Below are 21,934 nucleotides of genomic sequence, written 5' to 3'. Positions count from 1 at the left end.
ACTCTTCAACAACGAATACTACAACAACGAACACCACAACAACGAACACCACAATAATGAAAATCTCAAGAACGAACATCACAACAACGAACACATCAACAACGAACACCACAACAACGAACACCACAACAATGAACACCACAACAACGAACACCACAAAAACGAATACTGCAACAACGAACACTACAGCAACGAACATCACAACAACGAACACCACAACCTCGAACAAAACAACAACAACGAACACAATAACAACAAACACCATAACAAAGAACACTACAACAACGAACACCACAACAACGAACATCTCAACAACGAACACCACAACAACGAACACTACAACAACGAACACTACAACAACGAACACTACAACAACGAACATCTCAACAACGAACACCACAACAACGAACACTACAACAACAAACATCTCAAAACGAACACCACAACAACGCACACCACAACAACGCACACTAAAACAACGAACACTACAACAATGAACACTACAGCAACGAACACTACAACAACGAACACTACAAAAACGAACATCTCAACAACGAACACCACAACAACGACCTCTACAACAACGATCACTACAACAACGAACACTACAACAACGAACACCACATCAACGAACACCATAACAACGAACATCTTAACAACGAACATCTCAACAACGAACACTACAACAATGAACACTACAACAACGAACACCACAACAACGAACATCTCAACAACGAACACTATAACAACTAACACCACAAGAACGACCATCACACCAACGAACATCTCAACAACGAACATCTCATCAACAAACATTACAACAACGAACACCACATCACTGAACACCACAACAACGAACATCTCAACAACGAACAACTCAACAACGAACATCTCAACAACGAACATCTCAACAACGAACACTACAACAACGAACACCACAACAACGAACATCACAACCACGAACACCACAACAACGAACATCAACCCAACGAACACCACAACAACGAACATCTCAACAACGAACATCTCAACAACGAACAACTCAACAACGAACATCTCAACAACAAACACCACTACAACGAATATCTCAACAACGAACATCTCAACAACGAACCTCTCAAAAACGAACACTACAACAACGAACACCACAACAACGAACATCACAACAACGAACACCACATCAACGAACATCTCAACAACGAACATCTCAACAACGAACGTCTAAACATTGAACAACTCAACAACGAACAATACAACAACAAACAACTCAACAACGAACAATACAACAACAAACAACTCAACAACGAACAATACAACAATGAACACTACAACAACGAACACTACAACAACGAACACTACAAAAACGAACACTACAACAACGAACACTACAATAACGAACACTACAACAACAAACACTACAACAACGAACAGCACATCACCGAACACCACAACAACGAACAACTCAACAACGAACATCTCAACAACGAACATCTCAACAACGAACGTCTCAACAACGAACATCTCATCAACGAACAGTACAACAATGAACACTACAACAACGAACACCACAACAACGAACACTACAACAATGAACACCACAACAACGAACTCCACGACAACGAACTTTACAACGACGAACACCACAACAACGAACATTACAACAACGGACATCATAAAAACGACCATAACAACAACGAACACTTCAACAACGAACACTACAACAACGAACACCACAACAACGATCACCACAACAACAAACACTATAGCAACGAACACCACAACAATGAACACTACAACAACTAACATTACAACATCGAACACCACAATAACGATCACTACAACAACAAACACTACAACAACGAACGCTACAACAACGAACACCACAACAACGAACATTAGAACAACGAACACTACAACAACGAAGGTTATAAGAATAAACTCCACAACAACGGACATTACAACAAGGAACACTACAACAACGAACACTACAACAACATACACTACAATAACGAACACTACAACAACAAACACTACAACAACGAACAATACAACAATGAACACCACAACAACGAACACAACAACAACAACGAACACCACAACAACGAACACTACAACAACGAACATCTCAAAACGAACACCACAACAACGCACACCACAACAACGCACACTAAAACAACGAACATTACAACAACAACGAACACTACAACAACGAACACCACATCAACGAACACCATAACAACGAACATCTTAACAACGAACATCTCAACAACGAACACTACAATAACGAACACTACAACAACGAACACTACAAAAACGAACATCTCAACAACGAACACCACAACAACGAACTCTACAACAACGAACACTACAACAACGAACACTACAACAACGAACACCACATAAACGAACACCATAACAACGAACATCTTAACAACGAACATCTCAACCACGAACACTACAACAATGAACACTACAACAACGAACACCACAACAACGAACATCTCAACAACGAACACTATAACAACTAACATCACAAGAACGACCATCACACCAACGAACATCTCAACAACGAAAATCTCAACAACGAACACTACAACAACGAACACCACATCACTGAACACCAAAACAACGAACATCTCAACAACGAACATCTCAACAACGAACATCTCAACAACGAACACTACAACAACGAACACCACAACAACTAGCATCACAACCACGAACACCACAACAACGAACATCAACCCAACGAACACCACAACAACGAACATCTCAACAACGAACATCTCAACAACGAACATCTCAACAACGAACATCTCAACAACAAACACCACAACAACGAACTTTACAACAACGAACATCTCAACAACGAACACCACAACGACGAACACTACAACAACGAACACTTCAACAACGAACACCACAAAAATGAGCACTAAAACAACTAACACTACAACAACGAACACTACAACAACGAACACTACAACAACGAACACCACAAAAATGAGCACTAAAACAACGAACACTACAACAACGAACACTACAACAACGAACACCACAACAACGAACATCTCAACAACGAACACTACAACAACGAACACTACAACAACGAACACTACAAAAACGAACACTACAACAACGAACACTACAATAACGAACACCACAACAACGAACACCACAAAAATGAGCACTAAAACAACGAACACTACAACAACGAACACTACAACAACGAAAACCACAACAACGAACACCACAACAACGAACGTCTCAACAACGAACATCTCATCAACTAACAGTACAACAATGAACACTACAACAACGAACACCACAACAACGAACACTACAACAAAGAACACCACAACAACGAACTCCACAACAACGAACTTTACAACCACGAACACCACAACAACGAACATTACAACAACGAACATCATAAAAACGACCATTACAACAACGAACACCACAACAACGAACTCACAACAACGAACACCACAACAACGAACATCTCAACAACGAACATCTCAACAAAGAACGTCTCAACAACGAACATCTCATCAACGAACAGTACAACAATGAACACTACAACAACGAACACCACAACAACGAACACTACAACAAAGAACACCACAACAACGAACTCCACAACAACGAACATTACAAATACGAACACCACAACATCGAACATTACAACAACGAACATCATAAAACGACCATTACAACAACGAACACCACAACAACGAACATTACAACAACGAACATCATAAAACGACCATTACAACAACGAACACCACAACAACGAACACTACAATAATTAATACTACAACAACGAACATTACAACAATGAACACAAAAACAACGAAGAAAACAACAACGAACACTTCAACAACGAACACCACAACAACGAACATTAGAACAACGAACACTACAACAACGAAGGTTATAAGAATAAACTCCACAACAACGGACATTACAACAAGGAACATTACAACAACGAACACTACAACAACATACACTACAACAACGAACACTACAACAGCAAACACTACAACAACGAACACAACAACAACGAACACCACAACAACGAACACCACAACAACGAACACCACAACAATGAACATCTCAACAACGAACACTACAACAACGAACACAACAACAACGAACACTACAACAGCGAACACTTCAACAACGAACACCACAAAAACGAACACTAAAACTACGAACACTACAACAACGAACACTTCAACAACGAATACTACAACAACGAACACCACAACAACGAACACCACAATAATGAACATCTCAAGAACGAATATCACAACAACGAACACATCAACAACGAACACCACAACAACGAACACTACAAAACGAACACCACAACAATGAACACCACAACAACGAACACCACAAAAACGAATACTGCAACAACGAACACTACAGCAACGAACATCACAACAACGAACACCACAACCTCGAACAAAACAACAACAACGAACACCATAACAACAAACACCATAACAAAGAACACTACAACAACGAACACCACAACAACGAACATCTCAACAACGAACATCACAACAACGAACACTACAACAACGAACACTACAACAACGAACACTGCAACAACGAACATCTCAACAACGAACACCACAACAACGAACACTACAACAACGAACATCTCAAAACGAACACCACAACAACGCACACCACAACAACGCACACTAAAACAACGAACACTACAACAATGAACACTACAACAACGAACACTACAACAACGAACACTACAAAAACGAACATCTCAACAACGAACACCACAACAACGACCTCTACAACAACGAACACTACAACAACGAACACTACAACAACGAACACCACATCAACGAACACCATAACAACGAACATCTTAACAACGAACATCTCAACAACGAACACTACAACAATGAACACTACAACAACGAACACCACAACAACGAACATCTCAACAACGAACACTATAACAAGTAACACCACAAGAACGACCATCACAACAACGAATATCTCAACAACGAACATCTCACCAACGAACATTACAACAACGAACACCACATCACTGAACACCACAACAACGAACATCTCAACAACGAACAACTCAAAAACGAACATCTCATCAACGAACACTACAACAACGAACACCACAACAACGAACATCACAACCACGAACACCACAACAACGAACATCAACCCAACGAACACCACAACAACGAACATCTAAACAACGAACATCTCAACAACGAACAACTCAACAACGAACATCTCAACAACAATCACCACTACAACGAATATCTCAACAACGAACATCTCAACAACGAACCTCTCAAAAACGAACACTACAACAACGAACACCACAACAACGAACATCACAACAACGAACACCACATCAACGAACATCTCAACAACGAACATCTCAACAACGAACGTCTAAACAACGAACAACTCAACAACGAACAATACAACAACAAACAACTCAACAACGAACAATACAACAATGAACACTACAACAACGAACACTACAACAACGAACACTACAAAAACGAACACTACAACAACGAACACTACAATAACGAACACTACAACAACAAACACTACAACAACGAACAGCACATCACCGAACACCACAACAACGAACATCTCAACAACGAACATCTCAACAACGAACATCTCAACAACGAACGTCTCAACAACGAACATCTCATCAACGAACAGTACAACAATGAACACTACAACAACGAACACCACAACAACGAACACTACAACAAAGAACACCACAACAACGAACTCCACAACAACGAACTTTACAACGACGAACACCACAACAACGAACATTACAACAACGGACATCATAAAAACGACCATAACAACAACGAACACTTCAACAACGAACACTACAACAACGAACACCACAACAACGATCACCACAACAACAAACACTATAGCAACGAACACCACAACAACGAAATTTACAACAATGAACACTACAACAACTAACATTACAACATCGAACACCACAATAACGATCACTACAACAACAAACACTACAACAACGAACGCTACAACAACGAACACCACAACAACGAACATTAGAACAACGAACACTACAACAACGAAGGTTATAAGAATAAACTCCACAACAACGGACATTACAACAAGGAACACTACAACAACGAACACTACAACAACATACACTACAATAACGAACACTACAACAACAAACACTACAACAACGAACATTACAACAATGAACACCACAACAACGAACACAACAACAACAACGAACACCACAACAACGAACACTACAACAACGAACATCTCAAAACGAACACCACAACAACGCACACCACAACAACGCACACTAAAACAACGAACATTACAACAACAACGAACACTACAACAACGAACACCACATCAACGAACGCCATAACAACGAACATCTTAACAACGAACATCTCAACAACGAACACTACAACAACGAACACTACAACAACGAACACTACAAAAACGAACATCTCAACAACGAACACCACAACAACGAACACTACAACAACGAACACTACAACAACGAACACTACAACAACGAACACCACATCAACGAACACCATAACAACGAACATCTTAACAACGAACATCTCAACCACGAACACTACAACAATGAACACTACAACAACGAACACCACAACAACGAACATCTCAACAACGAACACTATAACAACTAACACCACAAGAACGACCATCACACCAACGAACATCTCAACAACGAAAATCTCAACAACGAACACTACAACAACGAACACCACATCACTGAACACCAAAACAACGAACATCTCAACAACGAACATCTCAACAACGAACATCTCAACAACGAACACTACAACAACGAACACCACAACAACTAACATCACAACCACGAACACCACAACAACGAACATCAACCCAACGAACACCACAACAACGAACATCTCAACAACGAACATCTCAACAACGAACATCTCAACAACGAACATCTCAACAACAAACACCACAACAACGAACTTTACAACAACGAACATCTCAACAACGAACACCACAGCGACGAACACTACAACAACGAACACTTCAACAACGAAAACCACAAAAATGAGCACTAAAACAACTAACACTACAACAACGAACACTACAACAACGAACACCACAAAAATGAGCACTAAAACAACGAACACTACAACAACGAACACTACAACAACGAACACCACAACAACGAACATCTCAACAACGAACACTACAACAACGAACACTACAACAACGAACACTACAAAAACGAACACTACAACAACGAACACTACAATAACGAACACCACAACAACGAACACCACAAAAATGAGCACTAAAACAACGAACACTACAACAACGAACACTACAACAACGAACACCACAACAACGAACATCTTAACAACGAACATCTCAACCACGAACACTACAACAATGAACACTACAACAACGAACACCACAACAACGAACATCTCAACAACGAACACTATAACAACTAACATCACAAGAACGACCATCACACCAACGAACATCTCAACAACGAAAATCTCAACAACGAACACTACAACAACGAACACCACATCACTGAACACCAAAACAACGAACATCTCAACAACGAACATCTCAACAACGAACATCTCAACAACGAACACTACAACAACGAACACCACAACAACTAGCATCACAACCACGAACACCACAACAACGAACATCAACCCAACGAACACCACAACAACGAACATCTCAACAACGAACATCTCAACAACGAACATCTCAACAACGAACATCTCAACAACAAACACCACAACAACGAACTTTACAACAACGAACATCTCAACAACGAACACCACAACGACGAACACTACAACAACGAACACTTCAACAACGAACACCACAAAAATGAGCACTAAAACAACTAACACTACAACAACGAACACTACAACAACGAACACTACAACAACGAACACCACAAAAATGAGCACTAAAACAACGAACACTAGAACAACGAACACTACAACAACGAACACCACAACAACGAACATCTCAACAACGAACACTACAACAACGAACACTACAACAACGAACACTACAAAAACGAACACTACAACAACGAACACTACAATAACGAACACCACAACAACGAACACCACAAAAATGAGCACTAAAACAACGAACACTACAACAACGAACACTACAACAACGAAAACCACAACAACGAACACCACAACAACGAACGTCTCAACAACGAACATCTCATCAACTAACAGTACAACAATGAACACTACAACAACGAACACCACAACAACGAACACTACAACAAAGAACACCACAACAACGAACTCCACAACAACGAACTTTACAACCACGAACACCACAACAACGAACATTACAACAACGAACATCATAAAAACGACCATTACAACAACGAACACCACAACAACGAACTCACAACAACGAACACCACAACAACGAACATCTCAACAACGAACATCTCAACAAAGAACGTCTCAACAACGAACATCTCATCAACGAACAGTACAACAATGAACACTACAACAACGAACACCACAACAGCGAACACTACAACAAAGAACACCAAAACAACGAACTCCACAACAACGAACATTACAAATACGAACACCACAACAACGAACATTACAACAACGAACATCATAAAACGACCATTACAACAACGAACACCACAACAACGAACATTACAACAACGAACATCATAAAACGACCATTACAACAACGAACACCACAACAACGAACACTACAATAATTAATACTACAACAACGAACATTACAACAATGAACACAAAAACAACGAAGAAAACAACAACGAACACTTCAACAACGAACACCACAACAACGAACATTAGAACAACGAACACTACAACAACGAAGGTTATAAGAATAAACTCCACAACAACGGACATTACAACAAGGAACATTACAACAACGAACACTACAACAACATACACTACAACAACGAACACTACAACAGCAAACACTACAACAACGAACACAACAACAACGAACACCACAACAACGAACACCACAACAACGAACACCACAACAATGAACATCTCAACAACGAACACTACAACAACGAACACAACAACAACGAACACTACAACAGCGAACACTTCAACAACGAACACCACAAAAACGAACACTAAAACTACGAACACTACAACAACGAACACTTCAACAACGAATACTACAACAACGAACACCACAACAACGAACACCACAATAATGAACATCTCAAGAACGAATATCACAACAACGAACACATCAACAACGAACACCACAACAACGAACACTACAAAACGAACACCACAACAATGAACACCACAACAACGAACACCACAAAAACGAATACTGCAACAACGAACACTACAGCAACGAACATCACAACAACGAACACCACAACCTCGAACAAAACAACAACAACGAACACCATAACAACAAACACCATAACAAAGAACACTACAACAACGAACACCACAACAACGAACATCTCAACAACGAACATCACAACAACGAACACTACAACAACGAACACTACAACAACGAACACTGCAACAACGAACATCTCAACAACGAACACCACAACAACGAACACTACAACAACGAACATCTCAAAACGAACACCACAACAACGCACACCACAACAACGCACACTAAAACAACGAACACTACAACAATGAACACTACAACAACGAACACTACAACAACGAACACTACAAAAACGAACATCTCAACAACGAACACCACAACAACGACCTCTACAACAACGAACACTACAACAACGAACACTACAACAACGAACACCACATCAACGAACACCATAACAACGAACATCTTAACAACGAACATCTCAACAACGAACACTACAACAATGAACACTACAACAACGAACACCACAACAACGAACATCTCAACAACGAACACTATAACAAGTAACACCACAAGAACGACCATCACAACAACGAATATCTCAACAACGAACATCTCACCAACGAACATTACAACAACGAACACCACATCACTGAACACCACAACAACGAACATCTCAACAACGAACAACTCAAAAACGAACATCTCATCAACGAACACTACAACAACGAACACCACAACAACGAACATCACAACCACGAACACCACAACAACGAACATCAACCCAACGAACACCACAACAACGAACATCTAAACAACGAACATCTCAACAACGAACAACTCAACAACGAACATCTCAACAACAATCACCACTACAACGAATATCTCAACAACGAACATCTCAACAACGAACCTCTCAAAAACGAACACTACAACAACGAACACCACAACAACGAACATCACAACAACGAACACCACATCAACGAACATCTCAACAACGAACATCTCAACAACGAACGTCTAAACAACGAACAACTCAACAACGAACAATACAACAACAAACAACTCAACAACGAACAATACAACAATGAACACTACAACAACGAACACTACAACAACGAACACTACAAAAACGAACACTACAACAACGAACACTACAATAACGAACACTACAACAACAAACACTACAACAACGAACAGCACATCACCGAACACCACAACAACGAACATCTCAACAACGAACATCTCAACAACGAACATCTCAACAACGAACGTCTCAACAACGAACATCTCATCAACGAACAGTACAACAATGAACACTACAACAACGAACACCACAACAACGAACACTACAACAAAGAACACCACAACAACGAACTCCACAACAACGAACTTTACAACGACGAACACCACAACAACGAACATTACAACAACGGACATCATAAAAACGACCATAACAACAACGAACACTTCAACAACGAACACTACAACAACGAACACCACAACAACGATCACCACAACAACAAACACTATAGCAACGAACACCACAACAACGAAATTTACAACAATGAACACTACAACAACTAACATTACAACATCGAACACCACAATAACGATCACTACAACAACAAACACTACAACAACGAACGCTACAACAACGAACACCACAACAACGAACATTAGAACAACGAACACTACAACAACGAAGGTTATAAGAATAAACTCCACAACAACGGACATTACAACAAGGAACACTACAACAACGAACACTACAACAACATACACTACAATAACGAACACTACAACAACAAACACTACAACAACGAACATTACAACAATGAACACCACAACAACGAACACAACAACAACAACGAACACCACAACAACGAACACTACAACAACGAACATCTCAAAACGAACACCACAACAACGCACACCACAACAACGCACACTAAAACAACGAACATTACAACAACAACGAACACTACAACAACGAACACCACATCAACGAACACCATAACAACGAACATCTTAACAACGAACATCTCAACAACGAACACTACAACAACGAACACTACAACAACGAACACTACAAAAACGAACATCTCAACAACGAACACCACAACAACGAACACTACAACAACGAACACTACAACAACGAACACTACAACAACGAACACCACATCAACGAACACCATAACAACGAACATCTTAACAACGAACATCTCAACCACGAACACTACAACAATGAACACTACAACAACGAACACCACAACAACGAACATCTCAACAACGAACACTATAACAACTAACACCACAAGAACGACCATCACACCAACGAACATCTCAACAACGAAAATCTCAACAACGAACACTACAACAACGAACACCACATCACTGAACACCAAAACAACGAACATCTCAACAACGAACATCTCAACAACGAACATCTCAACAACGAACACTACAACAACGAACACCACAACAACTAACATCACAACCACGAACACCACAACAACGAACATCAACCCAACGAACACCACAACAACGAACATCTCAACAACGAACATCTCAACAACGAACATCTCAACAACGAACATCTCAACAACAAACACCACAACAACGAACTTTACAACAACGAACATCTCAACAACGAACACCACAGCGACGAACACTACAACAACGAACACTTCAACAACGAAAACCACAAAAATGAGCACTAAAACAACTAACACTACAACAACGAACACTACAACAACGAACACCACAAAAATGAGCACTAAAACAACGAACACTACAACAACGAACACTACAACAACGAACACCACAACAACGAACATCTCAACAACGAACACTACAACAACGAACACTACAACAACGAACACTACAAAAACGAACACTACAACAACGAACACTACAATAACGAACACCACAACAACGAACACCACAAAAATAAGCACTAAAACAACGAACACTACAACAACGAACACTACAACAACGAACACCACAACAACGAACACCACAACAACGAACGTCTCAACAACGAACATCTCATCAACTAACAGTACAACAATGAACACTACAACAACGAACACCACAACAACGAACACTTCAACAAAGAACACCACAACAACGAACTCCACAACAACGAATTTTACAACCACGAACACCACAACAACGAACATTACAACAACGAACATCATAAAAACGACCATTACAACAACGAACACCACAACAACGAACTCACAACAACGAACACCACAACAACGAACATCTCAACAACGAACATCTCAACAAAGAACGTCTCAACAACGAACATCTCATCAACGAACAGTATAACAATGAACACTACAACAACGAACACCACAACAACGAACACTACAACAAAGAACACCACAACAACAAACTCCACAACAACGAACATTACAAACACGAACACCACAACAACGAACATTACAACAACGAACATCATAAAACGACCATTACAACAACGAACACCACAACAACGAACACTACAATAATTAACACTACAACAACGAACATTACAACAATGAACACAAAAACAACGAAGAAAACAACAACGAAGACTTCAACAACGAACACTACAACAACGAACACCACAACAACGATCACCACAACAACAAACACTACAGCAACGAACACCACAACAACGAAATTTACAACAATGAACACTACAACAACTAACATTACAACATCGAACACCACAATAACGATCACTTCAACAACAAACACTACAACAACGAACGCTACAACAACGAACACCACAACAACGAACATTAGAACAACGAACACTACAACAACGAAGGTTATAAGAATAAACTCCACAACAACGGACATTACAACAAGGAACATTACAACAACGAACACTACAACAACATAAACTACAAAAACGAACACTACAACAGCAAACACTACAACAACGAACACAACAACAACGAACACCACAACAACGAACACCACAACAACGAACACCACAACAATGAACATCTCAACAACGAACACTACAACAACGAACACAACAACAACGAACACTTCAACAACGAACACCACAAAAACGAACACTAAAACTACGAACACTACAACAACGAACACTTCAACAACGAATACTACAACAACGAACACCACAACAACGAACACCACAATAATGAACATCTCAAGAACGAACATCACAACAACGAACACATCAACAACGAACACCACAACAACGAACACTGCAAAACGAACACCACAACAATGAACACCACAACAACGAACACCACAAAAACGAATACTGCAACAACGAACACTACAGCAACGAACATCACAACAACGAACACCACAACCTCGAACAAAACAACAACAACGAACACCATAACAACAAACACCATAACAAAGAACACTACAACAACGAACACCACAACAACGAACATCTCAACAATGAACATCACAACAACGAACACTACAACAACGAACACTACAACAACGAACACTGCAACAACGAACATCTCAACAACGAACACCACAACAACGAACACTACAACAACGAACATCTCAAAACGAACACCACAACAACGCACACCACAACAACGCACACTAAAACAACGAACACTACAACAATGAACACTACAACAACGAACACTACAACAACGAACACTACAAAAACGAACATCTCAACAACGAACACCACAACAACGAACTCTACAACAACGAACACTACAACAACGAACACTACAACAACGAACACCACATCAACGAACACCATAACAACGAACATCTTAACAACGAACATCTCAACAACGAACACTACAACAATGAACACTACAACAACGAACACTATAACAACTAACACCACAAGAACGACCATCACAACAACGAACATCTCAACAACGAACATCTCACCAACGAACATTACAACAACGAACACCACATCACTGAACACCACAACAACGAACATCTCAACAACGAACAACTCAAAAACGAACATCTCAACAACGAACACTACAACAACGAACACCACAACAACGAACATCACAACCACGAACACCACAACAACGAACATCAACCCAACGAACACCACAACAACGAACATCTCAACAACGAACATCTCAACAACGAACAACTCAACAACGAACATCTCAACAACAAACACCACTATAACGAATATCTCAACAACGAACATCTCAACAACGAACGTCTCAAAAACGAACACTACAACAACGAACACCACAACAACGAACATCACAACAACGAACACCACATCAACGAACATCTCAACAACGAACATCTCAACAACGAACGTCTAAACAACGAACAACTCAACAACGAACAATGCAACAACAAACAACTCAACAACGAACAATACAACAATGAACACTACAACAACGAACACTACAACAACGAACACTACAAAAACGAACACTTCAACAACGAACACTACAATAACGAACACTACAACAACAAACACTACAACAACGAACACCACATCACCGAACACCACAACAACGAACATCTCAACAACAAACATCTCAACAACGAACATCTCAACAACGAACACTACAACAACGAACACCACAACAACGAACATCACAACCACGAACACCACAACAACGAACATCAACCCAACGATCACCACAACAACGAAAGTCTCAACAACGAACATCTCATCAACGAACAGTACAACAATGAACACTACAACAACGAACACCACAACAACGAACACTACAACAAAGAACACCACAACAACGAACTCCACAACAACGAACTTTACAACCACGAAAACCACAACAACGAACATTACAACAACGAACATCATAAAAACGACCATTACAACAACGAACACCACAACAACGAACTCACAACAACGAACACCACAACAACGAACATCTCAACAACGAACATCTCAACAACGAACGTCTCAACAACGAACATCTCATCAACGAACAGTACAACAATGAACACTACAACAACGAACGCCACAACAACGAACACTACAACAAAGAACACCACAACAACGAACTCCACAACAACGAACTTTACAACCACGAACACCACAACAACGAACATTACAACAACGAACATCATAAAAACGACCATAACAACAACGAACACTTCAACAACGAACGCTACAACAACGAACACCACAACAACGAACATTAGAACAACGAACACTACAACAACGAAGGTTATAAGAATAAACTCCACAACAACGGACATTACAACAAGGAACACTACAACAACGAACACTACAACAACATACACTACAACAACGAACACTACAACAACAAACACTACAACAACGAACATTACAACAATGAACACCACAACAACGAACACAACAACAACAACGAACACCATAACAACGAACACTATAACAACGAACACTACAACAACGAACACTACAACAACAAACACCAAAACAACGAACACTTCAACAACGAACACCACAACAACGAACACCACAACAACGAACATTTCAACAAAGAACACTACAACAACGAACACTACAACAACGAACACAACAACAACGAACACCACAACAACGAACACCACAACAACGAACACCACAACAATGAACATCTCAACAACGAAGACTACAACAACGAACACAACAACAGCGAACACTACAACAACGAACACTACAACGACGAACACTACAACAACGAACACTTCAACAACGAACACCACAAGAACGAACACTAAAACAACGAACACTACAACAACGAACACTTCAACAACGAATACTACAACAACGAACACCACAACAACGAACACCACAATAACGAATATCTCAAGAACGAACATAACAATAACGAACACATCTACAACGAACACCGCAACAACGAACACTACAAAACGAACACCACAACAATGAACACCACAACAACAAACACCATAACAAAGAACACTACAACAACGAACACCACAACAACGAACATCTCAACAACGAATATCACAACAACGAACACTACAACAACGAACACTACAACAACGAACATCTCAATAACGAACACCACAACAACGAACACTGCAACAACGAACATCTCAAAACGAACACCACAACAACGCACACCACAACAACGCACACTAAAACAACGAACACTACAACAATGAACACTACAACAACGAACACTACAACAACGAACACCACATCAACGAACACCATAACAACGAACATCTTAACAACGAACATCTCAACCACGAACACTACAACAATGAACACTACAACAACAAACACCACAACAATGAACACCACAACAACAAACACCATAACAAAGAACACTACAACAACGAACACCACAACAACGAACATCTCAAAAACGAACACTACAACAACGAACACTACAACAACGAACACTACAAAAACGAACATCTCAACAACGAACACCACAACAACGAACACTACAACAACGAACACTACAACAACGAACACTACAACAACGAACACCACATCAACGAACACCATAACAACGAACATCTTAACAACGAACATCTCAACCACGAACACTACAACAATGAACACTACAACAACGAACACCACAACAACGAACATCTCAACAACGAACACTATAACAACTAACACCACAAGAACGACCATCACACCAACGAACATCTCAACAACGAAAATCTCAACAACGAACACTACAACAACGAACACCACATCACTGAACACCAAAACAACGAACATCTCAACAACGAACATCTCAACAACGAACATCTCAACAACGAACACTACAACAACGAACACCACAACAACTAACATCACAACCACGAACACCACAACAACGAACATCAACCCAACGAACACCACAACAACGAACATCTCAACAACGAACATCTCAACAACGAACATCTCAACAACGAACATCTCAACAACAAACACCACAACAACGAACTTTACAACAACGAACATCTCAACAACGAACACCACAGCGACGAACACTACAACAACGAACACTTCAACAACGAAAACCACAAAAATGAGCACTAAAACAACTAACACTACAACAACGAACACTACAACAACGAACACCACAAAAATGAGCACTAAAACAACGAACACTACAACAACGAACACTACAACAACGAACACCACAACAACGAACATCTCAACAACGAACACTACAACAACGAACACTACAACAACGAACACTACAAAAACGAACACTACAACAACGAACACTACAATAACGAACACCACAACAACGAACACCACAAAAATAAGCACTAAAACAACGAACACTACAACAACGAACACTACAACAACGAACACCACAACAACGAACACCACAACAACGAACGTCTCAACAACGAACATCTCATCAACTAACAGTACAACAATGAACACTACAACAACGAACACCACAACAACGAACACTTCAACAAAGAACACCACAACAACGAACTCCACAACAACGAATTTTACAACCACGAACACCACAACAACGAACATTACAACAACGAACATCATAAAAACGACCATTACAACAACGAACACCACAACAACGAACTCACAACAACGAACACCACAACAACGAACATCTCAACAACGAACATCTCAACAAAGAACGTCTCAACAACGAACATCTCATCAACGAACAGTATAACAATGAACACTACAACAACGAACACCACAACAACGAACACTACAACAAAGAACACCACAACAACAAACTCCACAACAACGAACATTACAAACACGAACACCACAACAACGAACATTACAACAACGAACATCATAAAACGACCATTACAACAACGAACACCACAACAACGAACACTACAATAATTAACACTACAACAACGAACATTACAACAATGAACACAAAAACAACGAAGAAAACAACAACGAAGACTTCAACAACGAACACTACAACAACGAACACCACAACAACGATCACCACAACAACAAACACTACAGCAACGAACACCACAACAACGAAATTTACAACAATGAACACTACAACAACTAACATTACAACATCGAACACCACAATAACGATCACTTCAACAACAAACACTACAACAACGAACGCTACAACAACGAACACCACAACAACGAACATTAGAACAACGAACACTACAACAACGAAGGTTATAAGAATAAACTCCACAACAACGGACATTACAACAAGGAACATTACAACAACGAACACTACAACAACATAAACTACAAAAACGAACACTACAACAGCAAACACTACAACAACGAACACAACAACAACGAACACCACAACAACGAACACCACAACAACGAACACCACAACAATGAACATCTCAACAACGAACACTACAACAACGAACACAACAACAACGAACACTTCAACAACGAACACCACAAAAACGAACACTAAAACTACGAACACTACAACAACGAACACTTCAACAACGAATACTACAACAACGAACACCACAACAACGAACACCACAATAATGAACATCTCAAGAACGAACATCACAACAACGAACACATCAACAACGAACACCACAACAACGAACACTGCAAAACGAACACCACAACAATGAACACCACAACAACGAACACCACAAAAACGAATACTGCAACAACGAACACTACAGCAACGAACATCACAACAACGAACACCACAACCTCGAACAAAACAACAACGAACACCATAACAACAAACACCATAACAAAGAACACTACAACAACGAACACCACAACAACGAACATCTCAACAATGAACATCACAACAACGAACACTACAACAACGAACACTACAACAACGAACACTGCAACAACGAACATCTCAACAACGAACACCACAACAACGAACACTACAACAACGAACATCTCAAAACGAACACCACAACAACGCACACCACAACAACGCACACTAAAACAACGAACACTACAACAATGAACACTACAACAACGAACACTACAACAACGAACACTACAAAAACGAACATCTCAACAACGAACACCACAACAACGAACTCTACAACAACGAACACTACAACAACGAACACTACAACAACGAACACCACATCAACGAACACCATAACAACGAACATCTTAACAACGAACATCTCAACAACGAACACTACAACAATGAACACTACAACAACGAACACTATAACAACTAACACCACAAGAACGACCATCACAACAACGAACATCTCAACAACGAACATCTCACCAACGAACATTACAACAACGAACACCACATCACTGAACACCACAACAACGAACATCTCAACAACGAACAACTCAAAAACGAACATCTCAACAACGAACACTACAACAACGAACACCACAACAACGAACATCACAACCACGAACACCACAACAACGAACATCAACCCAACGAACACCACAACAACGAACATCTCAACAACGAACATCTCAACAACGAACAACTCAACAACGAACATCTCAACAACAAACACCACTATAACGAATATCTCAACAACGAACATCTCAACAACGAACCTCTCAAAAACGAACACTACAACAACGAACACCACAACAACGAACATCACAACAACGAACACCACATCAACGAACATCTCAACAACGAACATCTCAACAACGAACGTCTAAACAACGAACAACTCAACAACGAACAATGCAACAACAAACAACTCAACAACGAACAATACAACAATGAACACTACAACAACGAACACTACAACAACGAACACTACAAAAACGAACACTTCAACAACGAACACTACAATAACGAACACTACAACAACAAACACTACAACAACGAACACCACATCACCGAACACCACAACAACGAACATCTCAACAACAAACATCTCAACAACGAACATCTCAACAACGAACACTACAACAACGAACACCACAACAACGAACATCACAACCACGAACACCACAACAACGAACATCAACCCAACGATCACCACAACAACGAAAGTCTCAACAACGAACATCTCATCAACGAACAGTACAACAATGAACACTACAACAACGAACACCACAACAACGAACACTACAACAAAGAACACCACAACAACGAACTCCACAACAACGAACTTTACAACCACGAAAACCACAACAACGAACATTACAACAACGAACATCATAAAAACGACCATTACAACAACGAACACCACAACAACGAACTCACAACAACGAACACCACAACAACGAACATCTCAACAACGAACATCTCAACAACGAACGTCTCAACAACGAACATCTCATCAACGAACAGTACAACAATGAACACTACAACAACGAACGCCACAACAACGAACACTACAACAAAGAACACCACAACAACGAACTCCACAACAACGAACTTTACAACCACGAACACCACAACAACGAACATTACAACAACGAACATCATAAAAACGACCATAACAACAACGAACACTTCAACAACGAACGCTACAACAACGAACACCACAACAACGAACATTAGAACAACGAACACTACAACAACGAAGGTTATAAGAATAAACTCCACAACAACGGACATTACAACAAGGAACACTACAACAACGAACACTACAACAACATACACTACAACAACGAACACTACAACAACAAACACTACAACAACGAACATTACAACAATGAACACCACAACAACGAACACAACAACAACAACGAACACCATAACAACGAACACTATAACAACGAACACTACAACAACGAACACTACAACAACAAACACCAAAACAACGAACACTTCAACAACGAACACCACAACAACGAACACCACAACAACGAACATTTCAACAAAGAACACTACAACAACGAACACTACAACAACGAACACAACAACAACGAACACCACAACAACGAACACCACAACAACGAACACCACAACAATGAACATCTCAACAACGAAGACTACAACAACGAACACAACAACAGCGAACACTACAACAACGAACACTACAACGACGAACACTACAACAACGAACACTTCAACAACGAACACCACAAGAACGAACACTAAAACAACGAACACTACAACAACGAACACTTCAACAACGAATACTACAACAACGAACACCACAACAACGAACACCACAATAACGAATATCTCAAGAACGAACATAACAATAACGAACACATCTACAACGAACACCGCAACAACGAACACTACAAAACGAACACCACAACAATGAACACCACAACAACAAACACCATAACAAAGAACACTACAACAACGAACACCACAACAACGAACATCTCAACAACGAATATCACAACAACGAACACTACAACAACGAACACTACAACAACGAACATCTCAATAACGAACACCACAACAACGAACACTGCAACAACGAACATCTCAAAACGAACACCACAACAACGCACACCACAACAACGCACACTAAAACAACGAACACTACAACAATGAACACTACAACAACGAACACTACAACAACGAACACCACATCAACGAACACCATAACAACGAACATCTTAACAACGAACATCTCAACCACGAACACTACAACA

The sequence above is a fragment of the Procambarus clarkii genome, unplaced genomic scaffold (assembly GCF_040958095.1).
Source record: "Procambarus clarkii isolate CNS0578487 unplaced genomic scaffold, FALCON_Pclarkii_2.0 HiC_scaffold_101, whole genome shotgun sequence".
NCBI classification, from domain to species: Eukaryota; Metazoa; Arthropoda; class Malacostraca; order Decapoda; family Cambaridae; genus Procambarus; species Procambarus clarkii.
Note: the sequence above shows the minus strand (reverse complement) of the source record.